Genomic DNA, 25,545 nt, shown 5'->3' with positions numbered 1-25,545 from the left:
CAATCTGTCACTGCAGGCACGAATGACCTCCTTGAGGGTCAAAGGAGTTTATGTTTGGGAGGTAAGGTTCTTAAACTATCAAATGGGGATTCAAGCAATGTTTGTGGCTTCTTTAAAGGGTAACAGCAGTTTTTTTCAACCCAAACCCTATTTTCTTATGTTTTTTGTCCAAGTGATTAATGGGAACTGCACTTTTTTTTATAATGGCCCCATATTGAACAAGACAGCCAGCAGCAGCAAAACAAGCTGCAATGTCAACACCTGGGGCATTTGGCACCATCCATTTACATTCACTTAAAGTGCTTGTTTTTGCCACTGACAGATCAGATTCTTATTTTAAGTATTTAGAGGCGGTTTCAACATACCAAAGTACCTAGGCCACTTAGTCTGCAAGGTGTGCTCCAGTTCCTTTTTGTGAAATGAACGAGGCATGGAAAAACTTAGGTCTATTTGAAAATACAAAAAAATACAACAGGCAAAGTCTTTTGCAAATCACATCTCGTCTGGTCCACAAACTGACTCAATGTCCTTTTCCAAATCTCACATATCACCTGCTATCACACGACATACTACGGTTCAACACTGTCAAAAACGTATTATGATCCACACCTACATAGACTTCTCGTTGTTTTCACGTACATCGTCACATTCTCTACAGTCATGCACACTAAACTGCCTTACCACACCATACCTGTAGTAAACAACTTAGCCTACATTCAAACACAGAATTAATATCGTAAGTAATGTAAAGATAAACATAACCTTAGCATATACTATTCAAAATATACAGAAACAGTAATGTAAACTTAATAATATCAGAGCCTATGTAATATGCCAAAACATTTTTTTTATCCAAGTATAAAATATGTAATCAAGTGGCTCTTACAAAGTGTATGCCAGCCTTATGGAAGGGATTCCTACAGAGAGACCTTTTTGTTGAAAAAGTCATTTAAAAAACAAAAAAAGCCCTTATAAAATAGCTATCACCTAAACCACCAGACTAGACTTAAATAAACAGTAATTTTATCATTGGAAAACACAAAGAAACACAATAAAACATCTTGGTTCAGCTTTCCACAGTTCAAACAATCACAAACTCCCTTTTGGTTGAAATAAACTCTTATTTCACACAGATGTGAAAATATGCTATTTCTTTGGAGTCTGGTAGGTTTGATGAGTGATTTTTCCAAGATTTTTAGTTAAAAGAAAATGATCTTACTCCTTTACAAAAAGGTCCATCTATGTAGGGGTCCTTTCAATAAATTGTCACTTAAAGTAACAATCTAAGCCTGTCACTGGCAAAAACAGGCACTTCTATGGGACGTACGCTGACAGTGCCAAATGCCCCGAGAGGATACACTGCAGCTCGAGGCTGAAGCCCTGTCGCTCAACACTGGAGGAATTTCAAAAATGTATGTTCCCATTAGTCACTTTGACACAAAAACATGGGAAAATAGGGTCCAGATTGAAAAATACAAAGGTTACCCTTTAATTTCACAGGTGACCGTGAGTAAATATTGTTGTTTCCTGGGATGTGAGTGCAACTGAAACCAGGAATTATTGCTGGTAACTTTTAGTTGCAAGCACACTGCTAATAGGACAGCTCTAGGGTCTCAGGTCAGCCACCAGGTCCATTTCCCAGCCACCCCCTGCTCCTCACTAGTGGGCCGCTAAAATAACAGCTCAGCACCCTCTGCAGACTACAAAGCTCCATCTGAAAAGGCACCTGCTGCTGTTATTCACTTTAGCCCCTTTGGCAGCTCACTCTGTCTGTTTAAAGGACACGTAGAAGAGAAAGACTGACTGGGAAATGATGAATTATTTAAGTATGATGTCTAATTGTTTCAAGGCAGACATCTTGTTTCTGGAAGGTAAAGGCTTGGGGGTGGGAGTGGAAGTGCATGTGGGGGGAGGGATCTTTGTGAAGAGGTCTGTCTACTGTGTAATGCAGGCAGTCTCGTACTTGAAGTGGCTGGGTAAATATGACCAAACTGAAACTTTAATCTGCTTTTTCCACACCCAAGCTGGCTGGGTATTAAAGATAATCTTTTTTGTGTGTCATATGGCGGGAGATATAGATGGAGCTAATTTTTTAGAGACAAATCTGATATTTGTCAACTGGTTGAAAAAAACCAGGGGATTTTCTCCTAATCCTCCCTTGGATGTGAAGGCGCGTTAACAGCAAAATGCAGATGGTGTTCTGTGCACGGAGAGTACCCAGCACTCAGTGCAGTGCATACGGAAAGGCGCAGCTAGCCTCGCTAGGGCTCAACACAACCTGCAGATAGCGAACTCCCCCCCACTTTCAATTAACAAGTCACTTCTGAAAGCAGAGGCATATTAGTTTATTCCAAAGCGCAAACTTTGCAAAATACATTTCTTGGTTGTTTCTCTTTACTTTTTGTTTCCTTGCTGACATAACATCCTTACTTCTAGGCTGTGTTCATCAAATATTCAGTTGCAACTCAATTCCAATAAGGAAAAGAAAACAAATTATAAATAAAATGGAGGCATAAATCTTTCAGGATCCTAATTCTAACTTTCCCTTGGAGTGTTTCTGTCTTTATTTTGTCACATTAAGCAGTTTTGCTTTCCGTTCCCACTGCTAGGCGTGTCTGATTCTACACTGGTGGAAAGAGCCCTTTATTCTTCTGCTCTCTTGTTTTGGAACACTGCATTTTGTGGTGTCACTTCTTTTATGCACAATTATCACTTGTGTAACTTCTGGTTTTGTTTTTATGAGAGACAGAACAATAAAACCTATGTGACGTTCTTTTTTTGGTTGCAGTGGGGTTGTTGTATAAGCCTGCACTTCACTTCATCAAGTACAACTACAGCTGACTGCCACAGTCCTGACTGCTTTATCTTATCCAGTCTTTTCTCTGGTCATTTTAGCACCAGAATGCAACATGGCACAACGCTTTGGTTGCATTCCTGAACTGCTTTGTGGCTCTGCATTACATTTGACATTGTACTGATGGTCATTGTTTGGCCTTTCACAGACATCAGGTCAAATATATTTAGTACCACATCCCAGCTTCATGAGGAATAAACAACTCAGAGAATCTACCTGAGAGGAACATATGGTGCGCTGAAAAACAGCAGACCTTATTATTGTGTAGATGGACTTAAGGTGTGTACTTCTAAACCAATTATTGAATATATAGCTTCTTAGGTTGACAGTATGGGACAGAGCAGATTAATGTCAAGAGGTGAGGGAAGACGCTGACAGCATAAAACTTACAATAGGTGCACAGGGACAAACCATAAGACCTGCAAACTCCAGATAAACTGAACTTATTTACCTTCACTTACATACTCACAGTGTCTTGTATTGTTACTTTAATGTTTAGAACAACGGCAACTTACCATGGACTTGGACAAATTGTTGGGATTTAGTTTTTACTTTCAGCTATTATTTTTCCTAAAATTCAGCCAGAGATTCTCAGGCACACAAAAATATTATCTTGACTCATGGAGCCTCCATCATGTAAAATAGTGATCAGGAATGGACATTGGGAAGGACAGTTATTGCTTCAGACAGTATATCACATGTGACACACACACACACACACACACACACACACACACACACACACACACACACACACACACAAAAAAAAAACCCACAAGAAAGGCATACTGCTACTGGATATGGGAAAGCAGTCAAACACTAATTTTTAGTGGCTTTACTCATGTTAAAAAAAACCTGCATATAGGTGATAACTTTATTGAAAAAGGGGTTTAATCAAGCTCCTTTTTGCTCCACTTAACATTACAGTTGGTGATGTAGGCCCCCGCACAGCTATTGACTACAGTCGGAGGCAAGTTCTACCAATTACTATAAATTGAAAAATGTTAGCACAGATTAATCAGTCAAACCAATAAAAAAAGCCAACCTCTGCAGGGGTCTACTTCTCTAAGAAATTAAAGAAGGAAAAAATCAAACAGGAATTAAATGCATTTACTCTAAAACAAAATGCTATATGCTAGATGCTAGATGCTATTTTTTATTATGTTAGTTGTTCAACAGAATTTATTAATACAAAAAGAGATTACCAAAAATCTTTCACTCATAGATCCAAATCACCTGTCCTCTAGTTAAGACTACTAGGCTGCAAAGACTTCTGGGAAATTTATCAAGCTACTGCATGCCCTTCACACATGTAACAGTAAGGAAGAATAAACACTGAAACGCAACAGGCGAGAAAGCTATATTAGTCTGCAGAGTGTGTATTTGTCCTGCACAAGCTGACTTCTATTGATCAGTCCCACTACAGAAAAAAAGTTGACATTATAAGCAGTATGAAATTCAGCATTTTTTTAACCTTCAGCAATGCTTGTCATTCGCTTGTAAAATAAATATATAAATATACACCAGGAGGAAGAGAAGGGAAAAAAATCACTAAAGCTCTTTTGCTGTAATTGGCTGAATAGCAAGGGCAGCAGAAAATTTACAGGCAGACAACAGTGTGAAGGGGACTCGGTCACAGTGCAAAACTAAGCCCTCAGCACCAGCAAGGGAGTAAGCAAGCCGGAGCAGTAAGCAAGCCGGAGCAGCAAGCAAGCGTCTAGGTGCCTGTCTGGCATATCTTAACTAGCATGAGGCACTTGTGTCTCCCTAGCTTTGGCGGTAAGCTGCAGATCACAGTCCATTTTCTGGACAAGTTAAGTAAATAACCCAAGCAAGCATGCATAAGACAGCGACAGGGAAAGAGAAATTCCCCAAAGTCACAGTGGTGACACTCTACTAAATCCAATCAAACTGAGGAGAGAGAGAGAGAGAGAGAGAGAGAGAGAGAGAGAGAGAGAGAGAGAGAGAGAGAGAGAGAGAGAGACAGAGAGAGAGAGAGAGAGAGAGAAAGAGAAAGAGAGAGAAGGAGGGAGGAAGATATCCTCTTTGCTGCCGGTGTGTGTCCAACAGCATTGATGCAATAACACCTCATTCAGTGTTTAGCCCTTCTCAAAGGACAGGCAGGGATAACACTTTAAACCCTGTGGCTTTATCTCCTGCAGATTTTCCATAAAATGCCAAGCCAGGGAGCCGGGGCCATGTGACTACCATGTAGGTCAGGGCAGATGGGGGGTAGAAAGTGTGGGAGGTGAAGGGAGTGAGACAGAGTGGGGGAGGATGGGAGTTTTATAATGGAACTGTTGAAAATAGCATGCAGTAACCAGATTAGATCAATTAAGATTCTGCCTGTATCTGTTGCTGAATACAGACTAAGATTTCAAACATAAAGACAGAGACAAAGCTACAGAAATACAAAATAGGAGAGAAAAAAATGTGTTCACAATGCCTACTTTTGTTTACATGTGAAGTTTTTGACCGAGAAAAGTTAAGGTATGTTAATGTCCAGACAACTCTTTTTGAAATGCAATCTGGAAACTGATGCTAGATTTTACAAATACTTTTTCTGTATACTTATTTTTATGTTTCCTCAGATCCTTGGATCATGTTAATAATCATTTGAGAAGAAGTGCAACTGAAGTGTTACATGATGAAAACATTTATGTGTTGGCTTGGTCAGCTAATATCTAGACATGCGATATCCAAGTATTAGTTGAGTAAGTATAACCTCAAAAAACTATGCGGCATGCTCCCAGCATCAAAGACGTAACTGAGACTGTCAGTAGGATATCTCTACCGTCACTTCTGGTATGGCTACATGCCTTGCAGATCTCCCAACTACACAGCTAACACCATGTTTGACAACATGGTAGCTCAGATGTAAGCCGAACTGTTAAATTCTTCCAGTGGGCACACATTTTCTGTTGGTGAAGCTGAACAGAGAGATTGGCCATGTTTCTGAGTTTGGAAACTCTTAATATATAATTTACAGCAACTTTCTCCCCTTTACGATAGTCAATAATTAGACAGCTTTGTGTAAGCAATGAACTTAGATAAATATCTAGAGTCTTAAAATTTATTATATCTATGGTTAAAGACTATCTGTGCAACCAGACAGTGATAATGGAAATTAACAATAATCACTGAACATAACAAGATCTGTTATGTAACCTCTGCAAACCACTAAACGCACCTTTCACAACCTTTGCAAAACACCTGATTCACAATATAATACGCATTATTTTGTGTGTAGCTATGGATATGGGATAGCATTCCCTCAGAGAAAATTAACCTCTTGTGCATATCACTCCTACCTCTAAGCAGGTAAATCCTGACCTTATAGCTACAGTCCACAAATTCAACACACTCCACTTCTAGCCTCCAGATCTTGGTTTCTATGAAAGCATTTTCTGGTGAACTGCTTGATCATTATCCATGACATTTTCAGAGTACAGAGATATGTCAATAGTCTGAGGCTCAATGGGCTTGTATAATTGAACTAAGGGCCCTTAGTTTCCATATGCTGAGGGCACAGGTTCCCGGTGGAATACCAGTGACGCTTGATGGAATACAAAAGATGGACAGGATTAGGCTTTGTGCTGTTGACTGACCTTGACCTATTTGTTGACCCATATCCTCACTCAATCACATGATTCTATTTTGATCAATAAAACTCAGGTGAATGTGCAAAATGTTTTTTTACCCAAATAGTGACTGTGCCCTCTCTGAATATCTACATTTTTATATTAGTCCTGAGCACCACTGGCTAGCTTTGTTTAACCTGGCCTCAATCAACCTCAAAGGCATCATCCCTGTGAAAATAGTATTGATCAAAACTAGCATCTATCCATGCATAAGAGCTTGTTTCAATTGATTTTTCCTCTTAGAGCTGAAAAATATAATAGAGTTGATATGAATTACAGGGTGTTTTGCTTCAATTCATCAACACAACCCAGATAATGCTCACCGTTGCCAGGGAAACGTGATGACAGTTTTTGTCTGTTTTTCAACAATCAATTACTTTAATGCATTTATGCTACCGTTTACAGAGAAACACACGACTCTCTGTAGAAGTCAACAAATATTGTAATTAGGAGGTTTATAGCAGAAACAGACAGAATATACTGTCGGGCTCTAAGTGGGCTGTGGATAATCAAAAACATTTCATTCCACTGCAAATAAACTACATCTAAGCTTGCCACTGCAGAGCAAACAAAGTTAGCATATTATGCTACAAGCTGCATAATATTTATTGGTGTCTAAATGCAGGTTATCCCCATTATATTGCATTTTGTCCAGTGGCATAGTATCATGTATGGTGGCCTTTTCTGACATAATACAATAAGGAATAATATTATAATGAGCTAAATAAAATCTAAATTGTTCAGCAAAAGTTGCTACTCACTCTTATCCCTCCAAACTATCCCAGTTGTCACATTATGCTCAAAGATTTGCAGTCTCTAATTCCCAAGCTCAAGGCTGATCAGTGTTATTCTAGTGACACTTCCCCTAAAGCCTCCTGACATTAAGCCTTTATAAGACAGTTATGGGTATTACATTGGTCTTGCAACATAAACTACTTTTTATGTCTTTACCATCATGTTTAAATAAAACAGCTACAGCAACAGATTAAACTCAACAGGCCAATAGGCTACCTCCTGCCTTGTTAACAGGCTATTATTGTACTGTTATCCTTGGAGTGTCTTCTGTAGGTTTTAGGCTTGGGGCCTTAATATTATTGATGTAGTGGAGGTGCGGTGTTATATAATACATATGAGTAATGCCTGTTTAAATTTATTCCACTGCCCAAATCTCCATTCATATTATTCTGGGCCAGTGAGACAGGTAATAATAAACCAATATCAGCGGACTTCCGCTAACTGATTCTCAAGCAAAGACTCCTAAGAAAACAGAGAAAATCAACTCACACTCCTCCCCACAACAAAACCAGCAATTGTAAAGCAGGTAAAGAGATTTAAGTACGTGCCATGGCAATTGAGGGCTTACCTTGCCACTAAAGCTTGTCTATCCTCACCCCTCAACTTAAAACTATCTACACTTACAACAATCTACACCAAAGTGTATTTCACTTGAAGTCGCCATTCTTCTCATTTTTCTGCACTGCTACTCCATCCTCACAATCATCAGGAGTTATTTACCAAAAAGGGCTGCAATTTGAATGTGCATTCATGTTGGTCCCAATTTGACTGACATAGTGCAAACGAACTGGGCGTGGTCAAACATTGCACCATATCTGCAGTTCTGTTCTATCCAGGACAACATGTCAACATCCTCAGGCTGGATTGCGATAAAATTAGTACACACATTTATCCCCTCTCAGAATGGATTATAAAACTTTGGTGACCCCCTGACCTTACTCTATCACCATTATTAGGTCAAAATATGATAAGTTGTCCAATACATGAGTTTATGACCAAATACCCATTAGCTCAAGTTGTACTGCACGCTTAAAAGTAAGCATGCTACACACTAAACTAGATGTTTCCCATTTTTTGGAATAGTAGAGTAGCATTGATGCCAAGGTTGATAGTATTTGAAGAGGTTATTACTGTCTGTAAAATAGAAACTGCCTGGCAGTGGTGCTTGTAGTTTAGCTTGACACCTCAGTTAACACAATTATCACAGGTGAGAGCATGGCAAGGGATAGCATAATTGTCACTGCACTAATGACTTGTAGTTGTTGGTTGAGGCAATCGGGACGTTGAGGGTTCAGCAAGCAGCTTCAGGTGCAATGCATCCTCCCCGTAAAGCTCTTTGCTGTCTGCTGCAAAGAGGCAATAGACTACCATCATCAGCAAAAAGCGGAGATGTAATCCTGTCACCTCCAAACACAACACTCTTACTAATCTTCACTAAGAACATATTGCCGATCTGTGCAGAACAAAAACACGCAGACACAGATCATACAATGCCATGTAGGATGACATGACTTCATATTTCTACAGCTATCCCCACCTGACACCCTGCGGGGCACATTCATAAGCCTCCGTCAAGGCAATGAAACACAAATGGTCAGGCAGGAGCTGGTCCACTTTTCCTTAATCGATTATCTGCAGCGTTCCTCTTGAATCTGAGATTTGACTCTTAGCTGGACTAACAGTCCAGCTCAGTTCCATTTTTTTTAAACTTTTTTTTAAAAAAAAAAGGAACCAGAGGCTCTTTGAAGCCAACTGAAAGTCCTTCTCTACAACCCACCCAGACCTCTTCAGTGTTACAGGTTTTTGCTTCAACAGCCACAGATGCCACAGTCCTTTCAGCTTATAATACCATACTGCTGAATCATAGGAATCTCCAAAACAGGTAGTCACAAAGAAGTAACACTCTCACTCTCAGAGAAAAACTCAAACACACCAGCGCTTAACCTCTCACTTCACAATGATACCTGTCCCGTATTTAATACTGTGGATCAAGAGCCAGCATTGTGTATAAAAGGTGAGCCCAATTAAAACTAGAGTACTGCAAGTTCAGGCCACATGGTGATAATCCAAAGTTGTAGGAAATCATACAGTGTACCTCAATTTGACCAAGATGTGGATCATAGCTGATATCCATGTCCTGTTATGATGTAATATGATATTTATTTTGATGTATTATGCATAAGTTAAATTGTGTTGCATTTTGTGGCATTTTTTTCGTTATTTTACAATATTTTTTTACATTTAAAAAGGCTATGAGAAATAATTGCAACCATTTAAAAACTCACTAAGTAATACAATTAGTTTAAGTGAAGCTGGAGTTATTTGAAAGATTGTAATAATATGCAAAAACAGCTTACATAAACTGAATTATTACTATTTTCTCCTATAATTTGTACTGGTAGATAACCACTTGCTCATTACTGATACATTATCATGGAATAATTGTCATATCAAAATATCAATAGAAGAACATGATCATGTATGTGCTTATCAATGTTTTACAGGTCTGTTATGTCTTTAAAGACAAGACAATACAAGAAATATTTTCCCAACATAGCACGCATTAAAAGAAGCTCTTCTGACTTCTTTATTAGATGAATTAAAAAGAAACATACCTCACTTATTGACAAAGTTTCTTAAAGCTCAACAGTCTCACCCTATCCAGGTCTTTGGACTGAAAATAATATGATGCTCCATCTTTCAAAGATGTACTTTTCCTAAAGCATTGTTGATTGCCCTGTGTCCATTACTTGGAAGGATTATGATAATATTCCACATTGTGCTCGGCGTGATGCACAGGAAATTCAATACTCAAAAGGTTAATGCAATCAATTAGGATGACAAAGGAGTAAAGTAAAACCCTCCTGCTCGTGGAAAAAAGAGACAGGAGAAGAGAGGGGGAGAAAAGGTATTGAAAGCTTGAATGGATCCACAGAGAGAAAAGAGGCACTTGAAACGACAGAAAAATGGCATTTATTCAACGTGTCTCATCCAAGGCCAACTAAAGGAAACACACACAGCGTATACACAAAGAAAAGAAAAAAATATCTCTCAGATAGTGAATTGCATGACTCAGCACTCAACCAGTTGTAATTGAACAATAAAGGGGCAATATTTTTGTTTGAAGGTAATCAGATACCTAAGCAAAGGAAGAAGTGTCTGCTACTAGAGGCTCCAACATCGATTCATAATGCTCATAATGTTCTATGGACTTTTCCGCCATTCTGAGTCAAGTTTTGTCTCAGCACTCCATTCCCATGTGCACTGTTGCATGGGCTGAATATTAACAGCATTACAATTGTGTATGGGAGAGATATCTTTTGTTATTTAGATAGATGTTACAATGCTATACAACACAAAGGAGTCTCATCATTGCAGATAAATGGATAAACTTGGATGGCGGTATTGAGCTCTACAACCATTGTAATAATCCATATTACCTTTTCAGGCTCAGTCTGTCAAAATGGTGATGTATTAATCACATTTCAGCAATCCTCCGTGGCTAATGATAATGTTATGAGAGTCTGGGTGGCAATATTTCGCTAACGTCTGCAACGCCTATTTTCTGCAGATAAGTTGTGCAAGGAGAAAAGCCTAAAACCTTGTAATCCACTTAGGTAAGGCAGTAGACTTACCTACTTCTGCAAACACACAACCTCATAAATCTACTGCACCTTCACATTCTTAAAGACTGCCGAGCTTGGAAAAAACAGCAGATCCTTCATCCTACTTTGTTTGTACCTAATGAAGACATGTTTCACATTTTAAACCATTGCACAAGTCAAAGAATTGTGCATGCACAAGCCCCAACAGATACTCTGTATATACGTATCCTTAAATCTCATTCACACTTGCAGGAGTAAAAAACCTAAAAATACATGACCTCAGCACAGTCTCCAACTTAATATAATTAATATCACATCCTCGGCAAGTAAGCTATTTGACATTTTGTTCCTGAGTGGAGTGATATAAAATAGAAAAAAAGCAGCATATTGAGGATTAGACTTTGATTTTCTGCCAAACATTTTAAACTACATTTCCAACTTTCAGTCAGTTCTACAATGAACAAATAAAGAGGTATGAGGACAACAGGCACAAAAGCTAGGGTTAGGCGGTAACCAGGGCTTTATCTTTTGACCATAAGAATTCCACTTTTTCAGGGGCACAACTGCTGTAATTTGACCTACATCACATTTTTCTGTTTGAGCATTTTTCGGGTCCAGCAGCCACGTCACAGAAACAATGGACCAAAATCGGCTTTGAAGTCAGCCCTGAATGAGAACGGCGGGGCTGACACATGAAATGCCCTCACAGCTGGGCTGCCCCGAGTCAAAAGAAAAACAAATACTTTGAATGAGAGGGGGACACGCCGCTCCTGTCTGAGCTTCCTAAGGCCCTGAGCCACCACCGGGAGGTGGGCTTTCACGATATGCCCGTAATGATGGATGGATTGGGAGGAAAGTCTATTCACATGGAGATGTTACATCATAAATATTTACACAGGGCTGCCGTTTCCATGTAGCCTTTGCTTGTTTTGACACACTGGAAAAATTTAAAGGACAAAAAGTGCAGGAGAGAGAGAGAAAAGTGTGGAAAATGAGAAGGTGGTTTCTTGTTTTTGTTACCATACTATACAGAGTGATACAATAACACTAAATTGAGTTTCATGAGTTGTTGCTCTTTTTCTCAGTGAGACAAATTATCTTTCCTACGGCGAACTGTGGGCTTTATTTACCTTTATCCATGACTGAATGAACTCCTGTTTATTAGAGAATCATTGCCTTCCTACACACAAACCCTGAAAAGCCAGTAAAACGCAAAACAAAGTGACTCTGAATTTCAATTATGGATCATTATCAAACCCATGTCCTTGTTTTCCATAAAAAACTACAAGCAGAAAAGAACCTTAACAGAGCCCTAAAAGGGTGTACAGAGAGAGAGGTAAAAGGGAGACACCATTGTTGTTGGTAAGCAGCCCTACAAATTTCTGCTCAGTGAGCTCAATTAAAAGCCTTGAAGTCCCCTGAGATTGTCCCTGGAACCAATGAAAACAAATTTGGCAGTTTAATTTTCTTCCCACTGTCTAAGAGAGGGACTCCGCTCTGGGAGTGCTCTGTAGCCTAAGTCTGTGGGAGCCAAAAGGAGAGGGGGGATGTCATGCCAGCCCAGTGTTAGAGCCAGTTGGACTTTATGATTAGTTGCATTAACATATATCAAAAGCCAATTAAAGTAACTGTACTCAGTTATGTTATTGTTGTGTGGTTAAACAAGTCTTGAGTTAGTGACTGTAGTCTGCCCTACAGTTGGCTCAAACAAAGCAACCTGTTAAATGATGTGTGTGTGTGTGTGTGTGTGTGTGTGTGTGTGCGTGCGTGCGTGCGTGCGTGCGTGCGTGCGTGCGTGTGTGTGTGTGTGTCCACCCATGCATCCAGCTGTGGGGGTAACTTATCAGTGGAAATGATGCCACACCGAATACGATCTGCGGCTCTCATCCTCCTGTTGCTGTTAGTTATTGTATCAATGTGGAAATCAGTGGATAGTGTCATCATCATGTTGTAGGGAGGTACACTGAGCATGTATCTGGAGCTCTGATTGATGCAAGGAGTGTGTCTGTGTCTGTTGTGTGAGTGACACCACCAGAAACAAAGGAGTGTGGTGTAGCCCTCCGCCTCAATTCACGGCCATGCCACCCCCCGGTGATAGTGAGGGTCTCTGGCTTGACATGAGACAGCCCACGGTGTCACTTCTGAATGTTTAGATCCCTCTTGACTAGGAGGCCAGGGGCAAGGGCTGTTGTATGCATCCTCATGACAGACTCCCACATCAGCATTGTGCTCATACCAGCTAACATCATTAGCACAGAAGGTTTCATCTCAGGGAGAGAAAAAAAAGCAACCCAGTTTCTTCAAGTCACAAGTCATTAGCGTCCTCTCGAGAGTCAAATTGTACAGAGGCAGATTTTTTATCAGCAACAAAAGGTTTTATACTCTTGTTAATTTGGTGGATGTCATCTGTACTTAGATGTCTGTGTCTAATGTCTGTTACAGTAATAAATGCCATATAGTGGAAAAATTATATTATTTTGTCAAGATGACAATGTGGGATGCTGCCGCGACAACATCCAGACATAAAGCAGGCATAAAAGAATATCAAGTTATAATTAACGGAGCAGCGTAACAAGATAGATCACAGAATACATGCTGGCAATTTTATGTACTTTATGGCGTTAAAGTACATGTTTTATTACTGCCCGTGAAGAAGCTTATATAAGTATATATCTTATATAATTTTGTCCTCATTAACGTATTTTTGTATATTAAATACTGCGAGTGAGTCAAAGCACTGCGCAACAGCTATGTATGTCAGGAAACTGATAAAATGGCAGTTTATGTATGTCAAAAGCACCTTATTGCACTAGTAGTTTTGAGTCGTTGCAGCCTGGCAGGGTCTCTAATACACAATGTTAGGGGTGCATTTTACACTGTATAGATCCCTCATAGCAAGAGAAAGAGACAGAGAGAGAGGGAGTGAGAGAGAGAAGCCCTCTTTGGAAAACAGATACATCAGTGTGCCTGTATAGTGTACGACATTGCTGTGAGTTAATCAGTTGGAAAATAAAACGGTGGGATTCTAATAAGTCATTTGTCAATTTTTACAACCCCCAGACACATTGATCCATGGGGATTAATGAAGATGCCTGATATTGTTGTAGATATGAACAGGGGAGATGGTGGGGACAGTAATCAGTCATGTTGGGGATTTGTCCTACCTCGTTTTCTCTTCCTGGGGAGTCACTCCGTACGGGGGCTCACTTCATCTGAGAGAGAGAGCAAAGGAGGAACATTAAAAACCCAGATGCTGATTATTCGGCTGTATATGCATGCACACACGTGTTCTCCAAGAAATCCATACATTTACCCAACTCATCTAATCTACGGTGGTTGACATAATGTAGCGAGTCTCCAGATGATGCAAAAGGAAAATGTGTACTTTTGTTCGCTCCTGTCCTTTTGATATACAGTGTAAAGGTCTGCAGATACCCAGGCCCCAAATCACAGCCGCGGGAAAGGGGTTAGCGGCCAGGGAGGGGGGCAACAGAGAAGCTTTAGTTTGTAAAGCCCACTGAAGCATGGGGAGCTGTCGCAGAGCACAGTTAACTGTGTCTGTGCATTTTTCAGCAGTTTGTCAGTAATAATTTACTAACAGGCAGAAATACTAAAATCAGACTTACACTGTAAAATCTAACAAGCTGATTTCACTTCAAATAATCTTTAAAAAACAACAACATTGCCTTAAAAAAGGAAAATAAATGTAACTGTTAGTCTTAATTCATGTTTACTTTATATCTAATTGTTATGTTTAATCAAAATTTAGTTGTACTTACTTAATTTTGTGAAGTTGTTTCAACTTAAAAATGCCGAGTGGAATTAACCCGTTGTTTTCTGAGTGTTAGCAACTTCAGTAAACCATGTTAGTCTGACTTAACGTGATCATAACAAAGAGGATTTTACCAATGATACAGCTAAGAGATCTGCGAGTTCTGTTTAGTTACATTTTTAAGAAAATAAATCTATGATTGATTAGTTTGCAACCAGAAGAATACAGATACACGACACCTAAAACCTGGTTTACTGAAGTTGCTAAAACTTAGAAATATTGATTTAATTAAACTAATTTTTAAGTTGCAACCAATTCACAAAATTAAGTACCTAAGAATTACATATAAAGTTAACCTAAATTAAGACTAATGGTTATATTTACTTACATTTTTCAAGGCAATCAGTTACTTAGATTTTTTTAAGTTAAATCAGCTTGTCAGTGTAAATGAAAATAATTGATAGCAGCTTCCTACTTCTTAGCTAAAGGTGACTCAGTCTTTCAGACTAAAAAACTAATGAATCACTTTTCCATGAAACCGCAGCAGCAAAAAAAGACATTATAGAGATATAAAAAAAGATTCCTGGATCAAACACTGCTTTGATAACTGAAGGGTGAAAGTAGGTAATGTAAGAGAATACATAGTGCTGGTTCCTTTTCCCTGCTGTGTTAAAATCAAATACATAGCTGAGATATAAAGTTGATGATTACAATTATATGTCTTTTTCTTCTGCGCAGAAAAGCAGTGTCTTATATGACATCCATTAACCCAGACACAGAGTTACATCGGGACAGCAACTGACTTTGGCAGAACCAGTTGAGTCACTCTTAAATCCTCTCAAAAGTTTCCTAACCTTGAGAGCCCATGCATCCCCGAAAAAGTAATAATAATTCTAACCTGATCTTCCTACTTATTTTATATCTCCCCTCAGCAACCTAACTTCTTCTCGGCAACAGTGCAGTTATTAATTCATGAGGCACTAATTAGTTCTTTGTTTAATTTTGTGTTAAACAGACTGACCGGAATGATAACGACTCGCGCTGTAGCGCTTCGGTCCCATGCCACTCCTGTTTGCTACAACAAGGGAGCATCGTGCGACTAGCATGATGAACCCAATTCCCTTCTAAGTTGCACTTCATTAAGTCAAAATGTGACAAGGAGCTTAGAGGAAGAACTGGCAGATCTGATCATACATAACAATGCAGGCCCAGTAAGTTTGAGGGGGGTGGGGGGCGCTGGTGCGGGAGGTGGTGTGTGTGTGGGAGGGTGGGGGGTAGTGGATTCCAGCATGCATGTTGATAATTTTCTATTTTTAACCCTTGGGGGCCGTCTTTCATTTTCCTTTAATTGTTTTTGTTCAGAGCTGCAGTGTCCTCTTTTTAAATTGCAGCTCCTATCAACTCCCCTGATCAACCCCCTGTGCAACATTGCAGGCAGACAAGTAAACAACAGGGTTGCCCTTTTCCATGATGTAGTGCAGATGCTCCAGTAAAATCGGTGACACTTTAAGCACTGCACATACACATACAGTATATATGCACCCGCTCAACAGAATAGTTGCATGACATGTCAGAGGCACAGCGGTGACGATCGAAATGAACTCCAAAAGTAATGTTTTTGGCCGTGAAAGTTGAAAAACCTGCTGAATGAAAGCAAAGGTAACATGCAAATGCTTATTCATAATGTAAGAATGCGTCAAGGTGGTTCCATCTGCCCATATCTTACATACTTTCTTAAAGATGTTTTCGAAAAATGTATTCCATTCTTTCCAGTCTTTTATCTGGAGGTTTATCATTTTAACTGTCACCCAAAAGTTCGGTGCTGTCTAAGTAACCCTACCTTACATGCTCAGGTATGATATGACAGCATATATTTTCAGTTGACACAATGCCTGAATCTCAAGAGAAGCCCCTGCACACAGTAGGTAAACCCCTCAATAAACTATAATCATTGACTTTGTACATGTGGCAGAAAGCACTTTCATTTGCAAACTGTTTTTTCTTTTTTTTTCCACTGCAAATCATCAGCTGACAAGCTCCGCTAAGATGTTTAGCCTCTCCAAGTATCTTCCCACTGGCTGAAGATATGATAAAATCAAAAAGCAGACAAGTAATTACACTGTATAATAGGCAAGATTGGCATTTTCAAAATCATTTTCATGTGGATGGAAATGACATTGCATAGACTATTCTGTATTCACTGGTGCAGATAAATAAACAAGGCATGGAGAAGAAGGGGGGCATACAGAACGCACAGTACAATGGCAAGCAGGTCAGTAATTAGAAACTCTGTTTGCACAGTAATAATTTTAATATATTCATCAGGAAACAGAGCATGCCTAGCATGATAAAATCCCATCAAGGAACATATCCCGACTGCCTTAACCTTTTAAACAGGCTGGCGGCACATTGCTGAGAACCTGAAAGAACTAAATAAATACATACATACACAGAAGTTATAACAAGATGCAGCCACACCAAATCTTATATTTTTATATTTCAATACTATCAGCTATCATCATAGTGCGACTTATATTTAAATTCTTTAATATTGATCAACATTGCAGCTAAATGTGCTTATGCTCCTTTTGACCTCTTTTATCCAAGTGTGAACAGACTAAAGCCCTCCAACACTGAAACACGTTCAGCGCTGATTGCTTGGGTGTAAAGAGCAACACATGTGTGTAACCTTGTTTGTTATTGAAGGTGGCAGAGATGATGCTATGGAAATTATTGCAAATTGCTTAAAGGACTCCTGACATGCAAAAACCTTGACCTCACTATGCCATTTCCCAAAGACAGAGGAATGCGTAATTGTTAGAGGAATTCGAGGTGGGGCAAAAAGGTAATCACCATGAACAACATTTTTACACAAGTGAAAATAGCTCAAAGCCATTTATGTGTGAAATATACGGCTGCATGCACGCATGCATGTTATAATGCGCTTCACACGGTTAATGCAAACCAGAGTCTCTTGTAGTTAAGTTATTTTAAACTTAAAGTTGGTAAACAAGTTAAGCTGATACAATGCACCATGGTGTCTCATTTATTACAAATTTAAATAACAGGAACACACAAACAGGCACTCCACTGAACAGAACAGTTTAAAATAATAATCCTCTTTGCCGTTATGACTGCCAATCTATTGTCTGAGTTTCCTGGTTTCATTTCCCACACATAAACTCAGAATCTTACAAGTTTACGTGACCTCATTCTTCATGAAACAACCTCTAATTACATGAAGTGGAAGCCGCAACAAGAATACACTTCATACTGAAAATGTCCGTACTTTGTGTCTCCGAGTCCGTGTTTCGTTCTGAATTTTTTCAACACACCACAGAGTGAGAAACTGACCATTTACTCATGCATATTTGACAGCACCTAGTAGGCCTCTTTTTGTGCTGTCACTTCTGGCTCCTATTCTCCCTTTCCCCTAGGAGAGGACAGAGTCGGGGGCTTGAGGGCAGCTACCTCCACAGTCCCGCTGTCCCCTCCTCGCCTAATTTTTGTTGTCCAGCCCTTTGAAACCTCAATCTCATGCAGAACCAAAGAATGGTGATCCATGTGCAACAAGTGCCGGTGCCATGGAAACCCCCGTTTTCCCCCCAAAATATTCCTTTTTATCCCTTTTGAAGACCTGTCACCGGGCAGAGCAGGCATCACACGACCCCAGGCCAAGCCATGACAAAGCCTATTTTCTGCCTGCTTCTTGATTGATTAAAAAAGACTTTTTAGTAAAACCATGTTAAAGGACACAAAAAGTGACACGCAGAAGAAAGGGCCCTCGGGGATGGCCCAATCAGACGGGTTCCCTGGTAATATCGCACAGAAAAAAGGAACAATATCATAATCGCCACAAAGGAAGGGTCAGGATATGCATGAAACTTGACAACAATGGTGATTACGATAATGATAAAAAAAGTTTTGGATTTGGTCAGTAGGTTCATCAAACTACACAGTCTAAATGTATTCATGTACATGAGGTATAAAACTTGTCAGACAACTGGAAACTGGATATTTTATAAGCCATTAAAAATCGTGTGAACTTTAGCCAGGGTTGCCACATATTTTCATATACAAAATTTTAAAACTTTTCAATGACTTTTCAAGGACCCAGAATTTTTCTTGCCCAACTTTTCCACCATTTTTCAAACATATTAAATATAAACTCTGTTCAAACAAAATTTCAGCCAGTTGGCATACATGAAGGGAGAGACTGAATGCTGGGAGAACATAAAGTAACATGTGTGATGGTAAACAAAATGTAAAACACACAGCAACGTTACATTGACAGCTACAGAAAATACATTTGCCATTAAGCTGCATTACATGGACTCTAACCACGGAAAACTACAGTGACAATTTCATTACAAACAACAAAACTCCATGACTTTTCTAAAACTCTGAATCATTTTTACTCATTCCACGACTTTTCCAGGGTTTTCTTAACCGTGGGAACCCTGTTAAACATACTGACCTCCTTTTTTGGCTAACAACACTGCCCAGCCAAATTATCTCAGCATACATGTATATTCACACGACAGTATACATGTGGATTATTATAAATGCTTTTTGCATTAGGGTTCCTGCCACACTTGAGAGAAAAATTATACATGTAGTGTTGTTGTCGTGTTGTTGTGTGTGGTTCGTGTGTGATATGCGATCAATATTCTATGCATCGGACATTTTACTCCTCTAGTTGACCTAAGTGACAGACCATTTAAAACAGAGAGAGACTGGCTCAGCTACTCTGCACAGCACCAAAGGGAGACCACATTATTAATTTATCTCAAAAGCACAGGTCGATATGAGAAGCCTATTGCTTACATGTTTTCTTTTTGTTGGCAGTTTTTGTGTCATATAGCAGTGGCTTTAAATATCTGCCCCCTTTATGTGATATGATAGTCAAACCGGGGGTGTCAAACAGGATAGAAATTAGTTGTGTTATGTGAAAATTGTTCTAACGTAGTAAAAAGGGAGATACGTTGAGCAGCATTAAAGAAAGAAAGCTGCTTCCGTCTCTTTGTTTCTGTGTAGAGATGTGGAGGAGATATTTACCAAGACGATAGGGAGGGGTGGGGGGATGTAGAGAGGAGGAGAGGCATTAGAAGCGTCCACACATAAGCAATTAGTATTCTAGATCCTGATGGTTCGAAACACAAAAAGGCCTCACCAAATCCCCACGGCGGAGGTGTCAGACGGAAAATGACGAAAATCTGCTCCTTGACAGGGAGTCATTTATATTTTAGCTTCGTTCCATTATCTTAACGAATCCATCATCAGCCAATGCAATATTAACAGCAGAAAATCAACTCATTAGATCCAGGGGGATTTAATCAAGATTGCAATCATGTATGCGGTTCCTGGAGAGTTGGCTTCTTCTTTTTTTTTTCTTTTTGGTCCTTTCCACGTAATTGCCGCATCTCAGATCTTAATAAATTATTCTCGATCTGAGATTGATGCCTTTTTTTCCTTGCCTCTCACGCCATGCACTCACTGTCTCCAACTATAATATTTACCATAAACATTATTATGTCATGGGCACACAGTTTAAAATGGCCTTTAGCTAACTCGCAGAAGTAATTGGCTTCTCCATTTCTCTCTCGTTTCCTTGCTAATTGCCCAGTGATATTGCTAACAGTTCCCTCAGAAAGAAAAGAAAAGGCCTCTTTTGCACAAGCCGAGATATGTTGCTAGGATTTTTCAACCTTTATATGGGGATGTAGAAAGAATTTCCTGTGTTTGATATTGCTTAACAAGACATGCAAGCAGATGAAAGTACATTCCACTTTTGATATGTAAAACTTTATGTGAAACCCCAGCATCAGAGAGAAAATAGAAAGAGCTCAAATTTCAGGTGGAGATATTTTAGTCTTGTTTCTCAGAAAAACGCTAAGCAGAAAAGGAGCTGCAGCAGATAGATAACTGCCAGAAATACATAATTTCCCAAATCTAAGTCTGTCTGGATGTTTTATCAGGCAAGAGAACAAAGGCTCTGCTGAACCTTGAAACTGTCTGCATTTACTTGTGTCTGCATTATCACACATACTTAACAGTTATTATTAATACTTGATTTGCTGTAACTAAATATCACTAAAATGCATTTGGATTAAAGAAGTCTTTGGACATTTTTAGTGCTACATTGTTTCAAAGAGAAACATGTTGCATTGTGTCAACTAACTTAAAGGTGACAAAAAGGGATGTACCTTCCCATAATATTGTTAATGATATAGTGTCTCACTACTACTGAAATTGGAAAGTGTGCACAATTTTTGTAAACAAAATAAGCTCTCCTCAAATGTGACAAAAGATACTAAAGGTCTGACACCTACATCACATGACAGGTCTGAGAGGGAAAGCAGGTAATCAACTTAAACACTGCTCCTCAACATATGTATCCAAATTATACATTTTACAAGGCAAAATCTTATTTAATTATTTTTTTAATATTTTGGGATATGACTCTATAGGCCCCTTCCCACTGGACAAAAACCCCTAACCCAACAACATCTGGCTTTTGTATTAATGGTTAATATCATCATTTGCTGCCGCGACAAATGACTCTGCAGTAGTCACGGGTATTTATCGGCTCCAGCTCAGATCAGCTCCGATTGGAAGCGCTGGAAATATGACACATCTCAGTCCAAGCAGTGCTCCAGCACCGTTCAAAGTTTTGAGAGAGAGAGAGAGACTGAATAAGTAAGAGATGTAAAAAAGACGTAATTACTGAAACATTTTCACTGGCCTCCATACTGCTTTCCCAGCCCATTAGTGAAATCGAACATGATACACCAGACAAAAATTAATAAAAATAAAAAATAAATAGAGAATACTCATCTACTGCAGCACTGTACACACGGCACTGGTCTTCTAGCAGTTAGAAAGCAGTCTTTCACTTATTTTGGCAGTTTTCTTGATTTTAAAACACTCACAGTCGATAATTTTGGTGGAAAAAGGTATATGACACTTGCATGGCTCTACAACAGTATAAAACACTAAAAATAATCATGCTGAAATAAACAAGGACAAGAGATAAACAAGGACTAGCTGCTGGCCATTAGGTGTATCTCTCAATAGGTTGTGAGCAGCAAACTGTGCTTACACCGGGTAAAAACTCTGATTCACAGAATGACCAGATAATTCATCCTTTCAAACAACCATCCAGCTAAATTTAAAAAAAAAAAAAAAACACAAATTTACAATATTTGTAAGTTCTCTCACATTAAATGGTTACGAAATCAATGCTTGCGAACACGAGCAACATGTCTTGAGAGCAGAAAACCAACACCCTTATCATATCATCTCAGCGCATAGCTCATTTCATTATCAGTGAAAAAGGGACATTGTGCTAACCAAGTGTCCTTAAATTATCAGTTTCATTTCTGATTCTGAGATTCTGCATGGGAAAATGCATCCTTTGCTGTGAAAAGTCAGTGAGACTGTCTTCACATTACACAGTGGTGTAATCATGTGTTGTATCTGGCTGTGGGAGACCATAGCTGCTGTTTTTGTTAAATGCAGGCCAAATGCACAGGATAGACAATAAACATACTTCATAGATGATTTTTTAAAGTAATAACATAGCCCTCACTTACTTACTCCTTAAACTATGTGATATGAGATGTACTTGTGCCTTCTTTGCACTAATTTTATCAATGGGGAAATAAAGGTAAATAAACTAAAAAGGCAATCATCTACTAACTTTTCCATAACATTAGCGCGCAAAGAAATGTATTCATTGTCATTAATGAGAAAAGTGTTTAGTTATTTTGTGTGCAGTTCATTTTATTAAACATAGTATGCTCACTCCCTGCACCTATCTCTCCTTTGTGTGGCAACGGGGCTTCTTCCCCTCACAGACAGGATTAACTCCTAACATGTTCAACATGATCCAAAAGTGTAAAAACTGTCAAAGAGACCTTTAATCTGCCTATGGAACAAAGCCTTTTGTACAAGGACTAACCTGACCTTGTCACTGCGAGTTTAACTTGCTGTCTGTTAGGCAATATAAAGCCCTAGCCAGCCCTTCTCCTCCACTCCCTCCCTCTAAGTCTTCTTTCCTCCCTCGCTGCCGCGGTCTCTCTCTTTCTCCCTATGTGCAGAATTGGGAGTGTGTAGCTACAGCACCAAATGCTGTGTTAATCCCTGTTTCTCTGAGATGGCCAATAGTAAATCCGAGCCCTCTGTAAACCAATCTCAGAGTTTTTTATCTTGATTTATTAGATTACGAGTCCCGGGTCCCTGAGCCCATGCTACACATACTAATCCTAATCGGAATAGACAAGTATTAGCCCAGTTCAAGGGGAGCTAAACAGCAGCGGTGGCCAACTTTCAGTAAGAGGGAAACTACAAGCTTATAGGCTTGATGGGGCTTTTTTTTATCCCTTTTCCTTTTTTCTCCACTTACATTAGTAGAATGAGTGTGTAATTAAATACATAAATCCTGACACACAAACCCTCAAAAGGCCTAAAACCACTGAACCCCGTCCAGTTTGGCTTTCTTTTCCCTGCACAATGAAGTTACTGAGCCAAGCCCAATCATTTGTATTTTTCTCAGATTTTAACAGTGAGTGAGGCAAACACGAAAGTCCCATTGAAAACAGTTGCAAGAATTAATTTTACATCTCAGTGAATTCAAGGCAGTGTTGTCAAATTATAAGCAACAGGGCTACGTAACTAATTTCCCTTGGTCCAGAGACTGTTAAAAAAAACAGTATTAAATCACTTTTCATCTGTGATAATAAATCGCATATAATTAGAAAGGTGTCTCAACTCTGTTTGCCTTCTGCGGGCAAACAGAGACCACCAAATCGTCAGAACTGGTCACATTATTGTTTCTAACCTTAAACCAAAATGAAAGGATAGTCTTCAGCATATTGTAAATTGCTGGTCTCACACTGCTTTCAACCAATCCAGCCATTGCGGATGGCAACTGGGTTAGGCTGGATGGAGTCCATGTGACACATGAGGCCAGGGCTGGGGAACATTAAGAAGTGTCTGCTTGTACACTAATGCTGGTGGCAGCTGTTAGTCTGCCAAAAACTGCAGCAGCAGCAGCAAGGATATCCTGAAATACTATTGAAAACCGCTAAACCTCCTCCTCGCTGATGTAAAGCTATACAGCTGCTCGGCGCCAGCACAATCACTGATCAATCTGGGAAAGTTAAAAATGGAGCCAGGTTTATGGACTAAATCTGCTGCTTTTCAGCTTGGAAGGTCAAACTAGTAATCTCAAGAGGGATGTTAAAGTCTAACACCGAGTCTTTCTTGCTGTATTTGAGAACATTTGTACAGCGGTGTATGTTTGTGTATTTATATTGGTGTTCTGTGAATGTCTGCTCATGTATTTCTGCTCCTGCCTGTAGATTTTCATGGCATCACCAGAGCGCAGAGGTTGCCCCTGCCCACCGCCCTCGGGGGTTGACAGGGGGAGCTAAGGGAGATGTGACAGCCATGTCTGTTCCCTGTATGTGTTTGTTTGCCCCTGAAAATGAGACACCGGTTTCACTCCAGCCCCCTGGGCATGTTTAGCTCTGCCTTCACCGCACCGCCTTCATCTGATACAAAGTGGAAGTCCACACGATAATAATACGTATCTCCGCTGGTCGGGTGAAAGTGGATACATATACACTTCAGACCATGAAAAAAAAGTCAATTGATTAATCTCTCAGTTTTAAACATAAGCTGAAGATTGAAGAATGATTTTTCTACATTTGTTACCTGGTACTACAAATCATAAAACAATAAATGGTGTCAAAACAACAGCATATTTTATAGTAATGTCACCATAAAACGCCTAATACAGCGTGTAAGGTATTATGTGATGAAAAAAAAAAACTATGATCAAGTGCTTTTGTGTGCCAAATAAAAGTGAGGAATGGATTTCCTTTGCTCTTGTGTTTTGTCCTTAGACCTAAGTGTCACCAAGTGTACTTTGCAAGGAATATTCATTTCCTTAGGAAGGCCTCGTCAGCCTTGTGACCCAATCCATATCCATTCTGTCCTGTCTGCCCTCCCTAGTCCCTGCCTCTTTTCTGTAAGTGGCAGATATTTCACCTGCCTATCAGTTTCCCTTTAAACGTGCTGGTATATGCAGGAAAGGCGCCCATATAGGGTCACTGCCTGTCCTCTACAGGGCCCGCTTTGAAGCTACTATCTTGCTGGCTCTACCCCCCTCCCCTTCTTCTATCACTCAAATTACAGTGTGTAGAGGTCGCTGGTAGAAATGGGTTCAACAGAGCTGATTAACTTTGATCTAGTTTTACATATTATTGGGATGGAAAAAAAGCGCAAGTCTTGGGTGGCTCATGACTTAAAAGGCAAACCATAAATTTAGCCTTCCCTAATTTATATTTACAACAGGGAAATAGTAGCCTTCTTCAATTTTTCTCCAGTGCCTGGAACTGAGCCTGGAAGATGTTCGGCAATGTAGCACGACTACAAAGCAAACCGTATTTTCAGGAGTAAGTTTGTGTATGCAGACCACAGCGAAATTCAGTTTACTACCAAATAATGGGAATCAGATCATTTCCATGCAGAAATGTGCAGCGGGAAGGAAAGCAGCTGCTCCGATGTGAGGAAGGTAGGAGGAGGTTAAAAGGAGTCAATGGAGGCTAAAGAGACAGCAGGTCTACTGATGACAGAAAGAGTGGCCAGGGACTGCAGTTCAGGACTTCTGGAAACCACATCAAACAGACTATGGAGCGCTGCCAAGACGAACACACAACAACTGTTGCAAAAAAAAAAAAAAAAAAGAGGGGGGAGAGAGGAAGAGTGGGAGGGGGGGCACATGGGAAAAAGGAGGGTTTAGTAACAAAATAAAAATGTATCTTAAAGGATCAGAGGAAAATAAAAATAGAAATTCTGGGTATTCTGGCT

At 39.6% G+C, this 25,545-nt stretch overlaps 1 protein-coding gene across 2 annotated transcripts in view; it reads right to left on the bottom strand.

Annotated features, from left to right (window-relative positions):
- Positions 1–25,545, bottom strand: part of casz1 (castor zinc finger 1) — a 191,830-nt gene that overhangs the window by 85,805 nt on the left and 80,480 nt on the right. For both annotated transcript variants that reach the window (XM_088082271.1, XM_088082272.1), the window contains exon 4: positions 14,060–14,107. The gene's annotated coding sequence lies outside the window, so the exon portion shown is untranslated. The remainder of the gene's footprint in view (positions 1–14,059; positions 14,108–25,545) is intronic.

Source organism: Plectropomus leopardus, chromosome 9, assembly GCF_026936395.1.
Source record: "Plectropomus leopardus strain MGB_pleo_1.0 chromosome 9, ASM2693639v1, whole genome shotgun sequence".
NCBI lineage: Eukaryota > Metazoa > Chordata > Actinopteri > Perciformes > Serranidae > Plectropomus > Plectropomus leopardus.
This window is presented reverse-complemented; position numbering and strand designations above follow the sequence as displayed.